This window comes from Dama dama, chromosome 15, assembly GCF_033118175.1.
Source record: "Dama dama isolate Ldn47 chromosome 15, ASM3311817v1, whole genome shotgun sequence".
NCBI lineage: Eukaryota > Metazoa > Chordata > Mammalia > Artiodactyla > Cervidae > Dama > Dama dama.
Window position 1 is genome coordinate 44,568,610 of NC_083695.1, and position 14,691 is coordinate 44,583,300.

At 37.4% G+C, this 14,691-nt stretch overlaps 1 protein-coding gene across 13 annotated transcripts in view; it reads left to right on the forward strand.

Annotated features, from left to right (window-relative positions):
* Window positions 1–14,691, forward strand: part of SHLD2 (shieldin complex subunit 2) — a 111,139-nt gene that overhangs the window by 29,109 nt on the left and 67,339 nt on the right. For 9 of the 13 annotated variants that reach the window (XM_061161967.1, XM_061161975.1, XM_061161978.1 and 6 more), the window contains one exon: window positions 3,495–3,599. The gene's annotated coding sequence lies outside the window, so the exon portion shown is untranslated. Of the gene's footprint in view, window positions 1–3,494; window positions 3,600–3,675; window positions 3,825–10,901; window positions 10,961–14,691 lie in introns of those variants that run through there. The other 4 variants (XM_061161974.1, XM_061161971.1, XM_061161968.1 and 1 more) reach the window with 2 other exon arrangements.

The following is a 14,691-nucleotide window of genomic DNA, read 5'->3' on the forward strand; positions in this document are numbered from 1 at the left end:
TTGTATGTGTGACCATCTCTGCCTCTCACAAAAAAATAACCTTTGAAAGAAATCACATTTCACAGTTTTTCCATCTTTGCCCACTAAGCCAGTTTGCTTCTCATTGTTTCTTTTGTCATTTAGTAGAACTTTAGCTCAAAGGCAAGTGGTATCAAGTTAGACTTAAGCAAAATTGACATACTCAGTAAAGAAAACTTGGAAAATGTAGAGAAGTAGGAAGAAGGTTCACCTTATGGCTCAGATCAACCATAGTTGATATTTGGCTGTATTTTTAGATTTAATTTTTGTCTTAAATGTTGATTACTTGGTGTTTTGTTGGCTTTTATAAAATTATGCTTATACTTCAAAAGTGAACTAGTAACTTGCTTTTTCACATAGCATTATTCATCATCTTTTAAAATAGAATTTGTAATGACTGTATAATGCAACTAATATGCCATTCTTTGTTTAATTCTTCCCCTAAAATTAGACTTTTGTTTGTTTATTTATGGCCGTGCCACACAACTTGCAGAATCTTAGTTCCCCAACCAGGGATGGAACCCACACCCTCTCCCTGAGAGTGGAGTCATAACTACTGGACTGCCAGGGAATTCCCTAGGCATTTTTAGTATTTCTAATTTTCCATAATATTAAGCAATGTTGTAATATGTGTATTTATATAAGATTTTATCTTGTATTCTCATTTATTTCCACAATGTAGATTTTTGAGAATTAATTTGTTTAATCAAAGGGTGTAAGCATTCTGAATATCCTGACACATACTGTTTAGAAAAAATTTTAAATGGAAACATAGCATAATGACTTCCTTGGTGGCTCAGACGGTAAAGCGTCTGCCTACAATGCGGGAGACCTGTGTTCAATCCCTGGGTGGGGAAGATCCTCTGGAGAAGGAAATGGCAACCCACTCCAGTACTCTTGCCTGGAAAATCCCATGGGAGAAGCCTGGTAGGCTACAGTCCGTGGGGTCACAGAGTTAGACACGACTGAGCGACTTTACTTCATAGCATAATTAACACTTCTGGCAATGACTGTTGTTGTTTAGTTGCTGAGTCATGTCTTACTCTTTTTGTTACCCCATGCACTGTAGCCTACCAGGCTTCTCTGTCCTTGGGGATTCCCAGGCAAGAATACTGGAGTCGGGTTATCATTTCCTTCTCCAGGGGCTCTTCCTGACCCAGGGATTGAAACTGTGTCTCCTGCATTGGCAGGTTGATTCTTTACCACTGAGCCACCAGGGAATCCTGGTAATGACTAAATTTGCCAAATGGACACAATAAATACCAAATGGAAAAACACTCTGATTTGAATATTGACTTCAATTCTATACAACAGATCTGAGACTTAGATAGATATATCTTGATAATGGAAACCATACATGTCTTTATTCAATTAGCTGTAGACTGGATGAGGATGAATAGTTTCCACACAATATTGTAGATAACTGAATGACTACTATGATGAGACATGATCAGTTGAAGCCACTGAAGGTTATGCGAATGGAAAATAAAACGATGTTCCATTCTACTACAGGTACTGGTTCCAGTCACCAAACCCATATGCTACAATCTGTAAAGATATTACTGGCCTGGCGGCTTAGTGGTAAAGATTTTGCCTGCAGTGCAGGAGACTTGCAAGAGATGCAGGTTTGCTCACTGGTCAGGAAGATCCCCTGGAAAAGGAAATGACAACCCACTCCATTATTCTTGCCTGGGTAATCCCATGGACAGAGGAGCCTGACTGGTTGCAGTCCATGGGTTCACAAAGAGTCAGACACGACTGAGCATCTAAACAACAACAGCAATAAATTAAAGATACAACATAGGAACATCCAGATGGAAGCGATGTATAGAGCAAGGTATGGGGGCAGGATTGTGGAGCTTCTAAGGTGCTCTTCCGACACATCACCCTTCCAGCACCTCATTGTGTTCACCTGGGAAGCATTAACCTTGCTATTTTTTTAAACAGATTTAATTTTAGTGATGGAATTCTTTATTGTTTTTCAGGGTATTTTTTGTTTGTTTTGTTTTAATTTTAAAAAACATTAACCAGTCTTTTTGAAGGATGGTCTGTAAAATGCAAACTAGTACAGCCACTATGGAGAACAGTGTGGAGATTCCTTAAAAAACTGGAAATAGAACTTCCGTATGACCCAGCAATCCCATTCCTGGGCATACACACTGAGGAAACCAGAACTGAAAGAGACATGTGTACCCCAATGTTCATCGCAGCACTGTTAATAATAGCCAGGACATGAACGCAACCTAGATGCCCATCAGCAGATGAATGGATAAGAAAGCTGTGGTACATATACACAATGGAATATTACTCAGCCGTTAAAAAGAATACATTTGAATCAGTTCTAATGAGATGGATAAAACTGGAGCCCATTGTACAGAGTGAAGTAAGCCAGAAAGATAAAGAACAATACAGTATACTAACACATATATATGGAATTTAGAAAGATGGTAACGATAACCCTATATGCAAGACAGAAAAAGAGACACAGATGTATAGAACAGACTTTTGGACTCTATGGGAGAAGGCAAGGGTGGGATGATCTGAGAGAACAGCATCGAAACATGTATATTGTCAAGTGTGAAATAGATTTCCAGTCCAGGTTGGTTGCCTGAGACAAGTGCTCGGGGCTGGTGCACTGGGATGACCCAGAGGGATGGGATGGGGAGGGGGGTGGGAGGGGTGTTCAGGATGGGGAATACATGTAAATTCATGGCTGATTCATGTCAATGTATGGCAAAAACCACTACAATATTGTAAAGTAATTAGCCTCCAACTAATTAAATGAAAAACAAATAAATAAACAAATAATTATTTATTAAAAAAAAAAAAAGAAAAGCTGAAGCTCCAGTATTTTGGCCAGCTGATACAAAGAGCCAACTCATTGGAAATGATCCTGATACTAGGAATGATTGAAGGCAGGAGGAAAAGTCGACAACAGAGGATGAGATGGTTGGATGGCATCATCAACTCAATGGATATGAGTTTGTGCAAAGTCCAGGAGATAGGGAAGGACAGGGAAGCCTGGCATGCTGCAGTCCATGGGATTGCAAGGTATCAGACATGATTGAACAACTGAACAATGACAACAATGCTTTCTTCATATATTAAAATTCTATTGTTATGTAATATTCCTTTTTATCCTTGGTAATTTTCTTGTCCCTGAAGTCTGCTTTTCTGTTATCAATAAAAACATATTAGCTTTCTCATATTAAAAAAAAAATAAGTGGGTTCTATCATATAAGTTTGGGAAACTGCATTCTATAAATATCCTTTGACTATTTGGTGATTTATAATGAACATCAACTTTTGTCAGATTAATAGAGACTCAGGGAAATTATTTTATTACTAATAATTTAACCTGTATCAAGCACTTACTATTTTAAGGTTCTAAGAAGCCCAGATGTATTAATCGTTCTAATCTTTATAACAAGTCTGTCTTCTGCAATTATTTCCTTTTTTTTTTCCTTTTTTAACAGATGAGAAGACTGACATCCAGAGTGGTGAAATGACATGCTCAAAATCCCATGGCTAGGCTAGGAAGTGAAGAGTTGGGATTCAAACCCAGATATTGCAGGCTCCAGGTACTGTCGTACTTTTTGTTACCAGTGAAGTCCAGCATTTCTCAAACTTGTTTGTTGCTTTTTTCCCTACTTGAAAGCCTATTTTAAATGGAAGGGTTTTGTGTTTTTTTTAAACTTTTTGGCCATGTCTCATGGCATGTGGGATCCTAGTTCCCCAAGCTGGGGATCATACCTGTGCCCGCTGCACTGGAAGTGTAGAGTCTTAACCACTGGACTCCCTTGAAGGTATTTGTATATTCTCTTTTGCAGTGACTGTCCTAGGAATTTTTAAAAGGTCAACACCACTCTATAGTACTTTTGAGGTACTAAAATGGTTCATAATCAAAATCATTATTATACTCTCCTTTCTCTGTTCTAATATTATATTATCGTAGTTAAATAAACTGACAGGTGGTGCCATGGAGCATTATAATAATGGACATCAGAGTCTGAACCTTGGCTCTGCTTTTTTGTTAGCTAGGTGACCTTAGAAAAGGTACTTCATCTCTCAAAGCTTCTGTTTCTTTCTCTAAAAGGTTAATATCTTACAAGGTGGCTGTGAGAAGTAAATGAAAAAATCATGTAATATCTGACAAGAAGGGTCTCAGTAAATGTTAATTACCCTTTTCTTTTTTTTCTTAAGTCATCTCAGTTCTTTACCATGAATGATTATGAAAATAGTTGGGAAAGAAAAATCAGTTTTAAATTTAAACTGTCTCAGTGTTTATGCTGATATCAGCTACATTTCTGATAAAGTGATGTTGTCATGATACAGGCTCTATGGGAGTTAAAACCAGTTTCCTTCCGGCTTTCCAACTGACATAATACGCAAAACCTGACTAGGCAAACATAGACCTATTTATTAGATCACTTATTATTAATGTTAAACTAGCTTTGGTGCTGACTTCTCCAGTTCTTTTTGAAATTTCACTGTTGTCATTTAAAATCTGACAGACTTCAAAAGCTTTGTAAAATGCTTAATGGTTTAAATCATCCTTCAGAACATAGAAAGTATATTTTCCAAAGGGGTGTTCTCTATCTAGCAATATGCTCAAAATCATGCAGGAGGACGGAATTGCTTATGTTTTCACATTTACTACTGGAGGATTATTCAGTTTTTAATGGCAGTCAACTTTATGCTTTAGGGGAAGTACTTAACATATATAACCAAAGCATGAATAATCATTTAAAACAAAGTTATTACAAGAAAAATCTATAGGGAGTTTTCAATTTCACAATGATTTACTGCCTGGGCGAAAAGAAGATGGGTTTGGGTTGAGCCATATGTGTGTGCTCAGTTGTGTTTGACTCTTTATGACCCCATGGCCTATAGCCTGCCCGGCTCCTCTATCCATGGGATTATCCCAGTAAGAATACTGGAGTGGGTTGCCATTTCTTTCTCCAGGGGAATCTTCCCAACGCAGGGAATGAACCCATGTCTCCTGTGGCTCCTTCCTTGCAGGAGGAGTCTTTACCATTAAGCTGCCTGGGAAGCCCTTGAGCTGTTTGTAGGGGATCTCTAATATTCTATTCTAAGTGCCTCGTAATAGCCCTGGTACATAGTAAACAGTAAATATTTATGGCCCGATTGAGTTCGATTTCTAATCCAGCTATATACCTTGCAACTTCTGTAACCTTGGACCCTCTTGTACCTTCTAAACTTCCATTTCCTCTTAAGTTTAAAAAAAAAAAAAGAGGTATCAATATTAACTTCCCAGGATTGTTGTAATAGTTAAGTGCTCATGCATTAATATAGCCAGCCCTGCACATGGCGTGTTCCCCAGATACCTCACTTCTTTCTTCAATAATGTTCTTTTCAAGAACTCTTTTTGTTTCTCATTACCTAAACATTTAGTTGTATTCAAGGGTGTTTACACTCTTAAAAAAAAATGAATGTTTATTAAACTGAAATTATATTCCTTTGTAGCCCATACTTGAAATGTTTTAGCAAAAAATGATTGTATGTTTGTTAGACTTTGGTTTGAATCTTGTCTTTAGTGTTGGGACTTTAGGGAAGTGATTTAGCTTCTCTATAAGGTATTATGAAGCTGAAATGAGCAGAATATATAAAGCTTCTAGTTCATTGCCTGGTTTGCATAAGCCCCAGATAGATATTATTTCTTTAAGTTGAAACTGTCATTTAGTCTGCTAATTTACATAATTAATTCACGTAAATCTAGAGTCTACTCTATTCAAGCCTCATTAAGAGCAAACAGGAAGATTGTAAATGGATACTGGGAAAATTATTATGTCAGCAACTGAGTTTGGCCTTGCCTAGATCAGGTTTGGGGCTTCCCTTGTGGCTCAGTGGTAAAGAGTCCACCTGCCAAGCAGGAGATTTGAGTTTGATCCCTGGGTTGGGAAGATCCCCTGGAGAAGGAAATGGCAACCCACTGCAGTATTCTTGCCTGGAAAATCCCATGGAGAGAGGATCCTGGCAGGCTGTAGTTCATGAAGTCACAAGAGTCATACACAACTTAGCAACTAAACAACATCAACAAATTAGGTTCAGCAGAAGTGGTATTTTCTGTTATAATTGAAGTAGAATCAGTTAATGGGGTTATTATTGTACTAGCTTCCCTGGTGGCTCAGACTATAAAGAATCCATCTGCAGTGCGGGAGACCTGGGTTCGTTCTCTGGGTTGGGAAGATCCCCTGGAGGAGGACATGACAACCCACTCCAGTATTGCCTGGAGAATCCCCATGGACAGAGATGCCTGGCAGGCTGCAGTCCACGGGGTCACAAAGAGTCGGACACGACTGAGTGACTAAACAACAACAACATTGCATTTGGCATGGCCTTTTTTGATGTTTTCTTTTTTAAATATCAAAATTTTAAAAAATGAATGGCAGAGACAGGTTCATGAGAACTCAAGGAGACCAGGTAAAATTTGCTATGTAAAGTTTTTCATCTTTTGCTGATCTTCTTCATTAGAAATAAACATGTTCCTCTCCTTTACTAAAATTCAACATATGATATTGGTAAGCCAAATTTAATAAAACATTCTGCCCATTTTAAAATTCACTTGAATTCTTTAGATATCATATAAAATCGATTTCTACCATGGCAGATTAAGCATTGCAAAGCTGATGATAAGAATTTTATGTGGTGTATCCACATGGTCATAGACCTCCTTTTAATGATTGTATTAACTTACAAGCTCAGGTAGTATTTTTCTTACGGCTCTATCCCAGAGCATACTGACTGAATGTTAATGCGTGTAGCAAAGTGTTTACTTTCCTTAAATAACCAGCTCTGGAATAGTTCTTTGTGTTTCTAGCAGTCTGTGTAGTTGTCTTTTTCAGAGGAAGATTTTTCACATTTCTGGGATGTTCTTGTTTTTAGGGCGGTAAGATTTCTTTTTTTTTCCTTCTTTTCCCCAATTCAATGCAGGTGAGAGGGTGGGTGGGTAAGGGATGTTGTTTTTAACTAGCATGTTAGGTATATTCGGGTGGTTGGGAGGGCTCTTAGTGTTGTTGTTGCTTTTTTTTTTTTTTAATGAATCTTGCTTAATACTGTCCATTAGCTGTCATGCCCAGTCAACAAAATGCTTTAAATTTGAAAGTGTAGAACACATGGCTTGGTTGAGGGTTTTTTTTGTTTTGTTTTTGTGAGAAGAGCAAATGCAAAGTTGGAGAAATTAATACGGGCATGTTGCCTGAGATTAGAATGACTAAGATAAGTCTTTTTTTTTTTAAAATTTGTTCAAGGCAGACATGGTGTAAGGAATATGCACCACCAGATTAACTGCCTGGGCCACAGAAACCTATGCTGCAAGCCATCCTGGGTGCTGACTGCCTCTCGACACTTTTCAAAATGGGCATTGCAGCGGTGGTGTAGATCCTGTCCATTAAGTGGAGAACCGGGGAAGTGAAGGGTTTTCCCCAGACCTTTAACGTGGGTTCTTGTTTGGGGTGGGTTTTTTTTTTCCTCCTCCCTTCTGGAGTTTTACTTTTAAATGATACACTGCAGGCCTCAGGCATGACAGGCAATGAGCAGGTGAAGAACCGATGGGAAAGTGTTCAAAAACTCCTGTGTTAGCTAACAGGCTTCTGAATGTATCGCTGTGGTCCACAGAGGAGGCTGGACAAGGTAGCAAGGAGATGATGTATCAGCTACTGCAGCCTTAAAACAAAGTTGGTGTCTCTTTGGACTTTAAAATTGTTCCTATGCAGCTTATTTTATTTTTGTTTAATCAAATAAACAAGAGGGTTTTTTCCATGGGAAAAAAAAAAAAAAGAATTTTATGTGAACTCCTGACAAATAGGAAGGATTAAGGATGTCACTGAGCATTGTAGAGAAAGGTTTACTTTTGAAAATGTTCCTAATGTCCTTAACAATAAGGTTTTTAAAGGGATACTAAAAGATCACTGTTTGTTTTGGGAGGTAACTTTCTCTGATAAGATGTTAATATCTGTTTTCTGTTTTGTAGGGTTTCTTTCATTTATTAAAATATAATTCACAGAACGTAAAAGTTTCAGTGGCTTTGAGTACTTTCATTGTCATGCAGCTATCACCATTGTCTGGTTCCAGAAGTTTTTCATCACCCTCAAGGGAAACCCCCTTAAATTTTCTCCCTTCTCCTAGCCCCTGGCAACCATACCTGTGCTTTTATCTCTGTGGATTTGCCTTTTCTGCTCAATTCATATAAAAGTCATACGATATATTGCCTTATGTGTCTGGTTCCTTTTTCACATAGTATATTTTCAGAGTTTACTTGTAACGTGGCATATCAGTTCAGTTCAGTTCAGGTGCTCAGTCATATCTGACTCTGCGACCCCATGGACTGCAGCACGCCAGGCTTTCCTGTCCATCACCAACTCCTGGAGCTTGTTCAAACGCATATCCATCGAGTCAGTGATATCATCCTACCATCTTATCCTCTGTTGTCCCCTTCTCCTCTTGCCTTCAATCTTTCCCAGCATCAGGGTCTTTTCCAGGGAGTCAGTTTTTCACATCAGGTGGCCATAGTATTGGAGCTTCAATATCAGTCCTTCCAATGAATCTTCAGGAGTGATTTCCTTTAGGATTGATTGGTTGGATCTCCTTGCAGTCCAAGGGACTCTCAAGAGTCTTCTCCAACACCACAGTTCAAAAACATCAGTTCTTCGGTGCTCAGCTTTCTTTATGGTCCAACTCTCACATCCAGACATGACTATTAGAAAAACCATAGCTTTGACTAGACAGATCTTTGCTGGCAAAGTAATGTCTCTGCTTTTTAATATGCTGTCTAGGTTGGTCATAGCTTTTCTTCCAAGGAACAAGCGTCTTTTAATTTCATGGCTGCAGTCACCATGTGTAGTGATTTTAGAGCCCCCCAAAATAAAGTCTGTCACTGTTTCCATCGTTTCCCCATCTATTTGCTATGAAGGGTGGGACCAGGTGCCTTGATGTTAGTTTTTTGAATGTTGAGTTTTAAGCCAACTTTTTCACTTTTCTCTTTCACTTTCATCAAGAGGCTCTTTAGTTCTTCTTTGCTTTCTGCCATGAGGGTGGTGTCATCTGCATATCTGAGGTTATCGATATTTCTCCCGGCAATCTTGATTCCAACATGTGCTTCATCCATATCAGTACTTTGTAGCTATTCTGGGCTGAATAATTCCATTGTAAAGATATACCACATTTGGTTTATCTATTCATCAGTTGGTGGATGTTTGGGTTGTTTCCACTTTTTGACTGAGTGGAGTGATGCTGCTTTGAACATTTGTGTACAAGTTTTTGTGTGTACATGTTTTCAGTTCTCCTTGGTATATACCTAAGATGGAATTGCTAGGTTATATGGCGGCTCTGTGCTTAACATTTTGATAAACTGCCAAACTGTTTTTTCTGAAGCAGCTGCATCATGTTATATAGTTTTTAATGTTATTTAAGACTCTTGGAAGAAATGAGGAAAAAGTTTATGAAAATGTTAACCGAAGAATGTTAGTACTCATGAGAGCCATTCTGGCAAACCAGATGAAAGTCTCAGTTGTCTCATTTGCTTTACAGAATGAAAAATTAAGATATAAACCCACATCATAGAAGCAGTGTCATTTTTTATAATCTCTTATTCCTTCACCCACCCACTTCTCTTAAAAGTTTGGAATATACTTGGAATTGATGTTGTTTACTTTCACATAAAGAATATGTGACTAAAAGTGATATATTAAGTTTCCTGCTTTGCTTTTCCTTAGTGAGTTTCATATTTTATTATACAGTTTACTAAAGCAGAGAAACTGAGCATTGTTCTTTCTGCAGAAAACATTCTTAATCAAAATTCAAAATAAAAAAATAAAATTCAAAGTAGATTTGAATTCTGTTTAAATTTTCTTGGATATAAAAATATTTTTCAAAAATATCACATAAAGACCTCACTTATTTGTGTTCATGTAATGGGTAGTTTAGAAGTGCTTTTGTCTTCTCTGATGATGGTGCTACCCTTCCTTGTCTTTTGTTCTCACTGGTCATATCAGCTATTCAAACAAACTTCACATTTGTTCTAAAAAAGATTTATATAGCCTTCATAAATTTCCATGAAATGAAATTACTATAAAGAAATAAAGTATTTTTGTTTCAATAGACTTTCAAAGCAGAAAGGACACTCAAGAGAAACAATACTTATGGAGTAATTTCTAATATTAGATCACATAAGTGCTTTTCATGCCTTTCTCATTTAAGGTGACAATCCATGTGAATTTTATATTTGAAAGAAGAAATGTGATTATCAGTCATTTCATAAAGCTTGATATGAACCCTGGCACTCTAGGATAAATTGATCCTTATTCCTTTTAAGGATGTATGATAGAGATTGAGTCATATTCTTTGAGTAATGAAAAATTAAGGAGTTTCTTTTTTAGGTAAACTCTAAGTCAGCTTTGCAATGTGGACGTCGAATACATTGTTTACTAAATTCTATAATTTTAACTGGTAATTTTCAGTTGTTTTCCAGTTATTTTGTTTTTAATTTATGTTATTTCATTGGGTGATTTTATCTACCTCATTTCTGGAATGCCTGAGTAAAGAACTAGATAAATATTGGGTTTTAATCAGGATTTTTTTCTGAAAATTGAGCCTTTTAATATGTTTTTTATATATTTTTTTGGTCTGTCGTATTAATTTTTCAGTTGATAACTTTCATTACTGACTAGAAGTAGTACAGAAAATGCTTTCTACCACCCTGTAATGTAAATTTTAGGTTAAAAAATTTACCTCAAAAAAATAAAAAGTAATTTACTGTATGATTCAGCAATTCTACTTTTGGGAATATATTCTAAAGAAGTGAAATCACTATCTTGGAAGACATATCTGCATCCCTATGTTCATTGTCATGTTCTTTACCGTAGTCAAGACATGGAAACAATGTAGGTGTTCTATCCTTGGCTGAATGGATCAAGAAAATGTGGTATGTATATATACAATGGAGTATTATTCAACCATAAAAATAAGGAAATCCTGCCATTTGCAACAACATGGATGGACCTTAATGGTATATGCTTAGTGAAATAAACCAGACAGAGAAAGACAAATGCTGTATGATATCACTTATATGTGAAATCTAAACAAACTGAAGACAAAAGAGAACAGATTGGTGGTTGTCAGAGGCAGAGGGGAATAGGTGAAGGTGGTCAAAAGGTAGGAACTTCCAGACTTACTTGGTGATCCCAGTGGTTGGGAATCCCCCTGCCAATGCAGCAGACACACTCTTGGTCCGGAAAGATTCCATGTGCCCAGGGGTAACTAAGCTCAGGTGCCACACTACTGAAGCCTGCGGGCTTTAGAGCTGGTGCTCTGCCACGAGAGGAGCCACCATCATGGGCAGCTCGCCTACTGCCGCTGGAGAGTAGCTCTCACAAAAATAAATAAATAAAAAGGTACAAACTTCCAATTATAAGATAAATAAGTTCTGGAGATGTAATGTACAGTATGGTGACTGTAGTTAACAATACTTTATTAAATATTTAAAGATTACAAATGGAAAAATCTTAAAAGTTCTCATCACAAGAAAGAAAAGTATAACTGTGCAGAGTGATGGATATTAGCTAACAGTGTAGACATTTTGCAATATATACATATATCAAATCTTTATACTGTACCCTTGAACCAATACAATATTATATATCAATTATATTTCAATAAAACTGGGGAGAAATTCATCTCAGATAAAACATTGATGGCTGCTATTTTTATTTAAGATACTGGTAAAGAGAAAGAAGGAGGGAATTTTGGAGCTCAAGTTTTGTATATGTATAGGGCTTCCCTGGTAGCTCAGCTGGCAAAGAATCCGCTTGCAATATGGGAGACCTACGTTCGATCCCTCAGTTGGGAAGATCCTCTAGAGGAAGACATGACAACCCTCTCCAGTATTCTTGCCTGGAGAATCCCCATGGACAGAGAAGCCTGGAGGGCTACAGTCCACTGTGTCAGACACAGTTTGACATGACTCAGTGACTCAGTACAACACATATATATTTAATATTTTAAATACCTCAGCTGGAATTCCATCACCTCCACTAGCTTTGTTTGTAGTAATGCTTCCTAAGGCCCACTTGACCTCACATTCCAGGATGCCTGACTCTAGGTGAGTGATCACACCTTCGTGGTTATCTGGGTCATTAAGACCTTTTTTGTATAGTTCTTCTCTGTGTTCTTGCCACTTCTTTTTGTCTCGTCTGCTTCTCTTAGGTCCTTACTGTTTCTGTCCTTTTCGTACCCTACCTTCCATGAAATATTCTCTTGGTGTCGCCAGTTTTCTTGAAGAGACCTCTAGTCTTTCCCATTCTATTGTTTTCCTCTATTTTTTTGCACCGTTTACATGAGAAGGCCTTCTTGTCTCTCCTTGGAATTCTCTGGAACTCTGCATTCAGTTGGGTAAATCTTTCCCCTTTTCCTTTCTCTTTTGTTTCTCTTCTTTCCTCAGCTAATTTGTAAGGCCACCTCAGACACCACTTTGCCTTCTTGCATTTCTTTTTCTTTGGAATGCTTTTGTTCACTGTCTCTTGTACAGTGTTATGAACCTCTGTCCATAGTTCTTCAGGCACTCTATCTATCAGATCTAATCCCTTGAATCTATTTTTCACTTCCACTGTATGATCATATAAGGGATTTGATTTAGGTCATACCTGAATGGCCTAGTGGTTTCCCCTACTTTCTTCAGTTTAAGCCTGAATTTTGGAATAAGGAGCTCACAATCTGAACCACAGTCATAGAGTTTCTTCATCTTCAGCTGCAAAGAATATAATCCGTCTGATTTCAGTATTGACCATCTGGTGATGTCGATGTGTACAGTCACCTCTTGTGTTGTTAGAAGAGGGTGTTTGTTATGACCAGTGTGTTCTCTCGACAGAACTCTGTTAGCCTTTGCCCTGCTTCATTTTGTAGTCTAGGGCCAGATTTGCCTGTTACTCCAGGTATCTCTTGACTTTCTACTGTTGCATTCTAATCCCCTATGATGAAAAGGACATCTCTTTTTTTTTTTTTTGGTATTAGTTCTAGAATGTCTTGTGGTCTTCATAGAACTTCATAGAACTCATGTGAACTTCATAGAACTTCATTCAGCTTCAGCCTTTTTGGCATTAGTGGTTGGTGCACAGAATTGGATTATTGTGATGTTGAATGGTTTGCCTTATAAACAAACTGAGATCATTCTGTCATTTTTGAGATTGCAACCAACTACTACATTTTGGACTATGTGTATGTTGACTTTGAGGGCTACTTTTGTTGACTATGAGGGCTACTCCATTTCTTCTAAGGGACTCTTGCCCACATTAGTAGATACAATGGTCATCTGAATTAAATTCACCCATTCCTGTCCATTTTAGTTCAATGATTCCTAAAATGTCGATGTTCACTCTTGCCATCTCCTGCTTGACCACGTCCAATTTACCTTGATTCATGGACCTAACATTCCAGATTCCTATACAATATTGTTCTTTCCAGCTTCAGACTTTATTTTCACCACCAGACACATCCACAGCTGAATGTCATTTCCTCTTTGGCCCAGCCACTTCATTCTTTCTGGAGCTATTAGTAATTGTCCTCCACTCTTCCCCAATAGCAAACTAGACACTTCTGATCTGGAGGACTTATCTTCTGGTATCATATCTTTTTGCCTTTTCATACTGTTCATGCGGTTCTCTTGGCAAGGATACTGGAGTGGTTGCCATTCCCTCCTCCAGTGGATCTCGTTTTGTCAGAACTCTTCACTGTGACCCATCCATTTCGGGTGGCCCTGCATAGCATGGCTGATAGCTTCATTGAGTTAATCAAACCCCTTCGCCATGACAAGGCTGTGATCCTATGGAAATAGCTAAAAACAGTACAAACAGAAATGATACAAATATTAGTGCTGTTAAAGCAGTGTTTGGAGGGAAGCATTGTATTAAATTCTTATATTAGAAAAAAGGTCTCAAATCAGTGGTCTAAACCAGATGTCAGTAAACTTCAGTTTGAAGGCCATATCTAGCCCATCACCTGTTCTTGTGTGGCTTGTGACCTAGAAAGGATATTATGTAATACAGTGACTGAGAAAGAGTGAAAGAATACCGATATTTTGTGATATGTGAAAATAATAGGAAATTCACATTTTGGTGACCATGAGGCTTTATTGGAACATGGCCATGCTCGTTTGTTTATGTATTGTCTGTGGCTGCTTTCTTGCTATATCCATGGTATACAGTAATTATAACAGACTGTATGGCCTGCAAAGCCTAAAATACTTACTTTCTGACATTTTGTAGAAAACATTTGCCAACCGTGGCTATGGATACTAAATATTTTAAAACAGTTATAGGGGTATATATTTCTCTTTTACCACTTTTATTCAACATTGAAATAATGGTCCTTGAAGGTGTAATAAGTCAAGAAAAAGATAATAATTAAGCATAAAAATTAGGAAAAAAGAAGTAAAACTCATTCACATATGAGATGATTGTGTACACAGAAAACTATGGAATCTGCAAAAAGCAATTTTAATCAGTGAATTTAGCAAAATCAGTATATAAGATAATTTATTGTTCTCTATATTAGCAGTGAATGATTTATAAACTGAAATTAAAGCTATTATTTCTGATAGCATTTAAAAAAAAACACCAGATACCGATGGATAAATCTAAGGATATGTTCTCAGAACTGAAA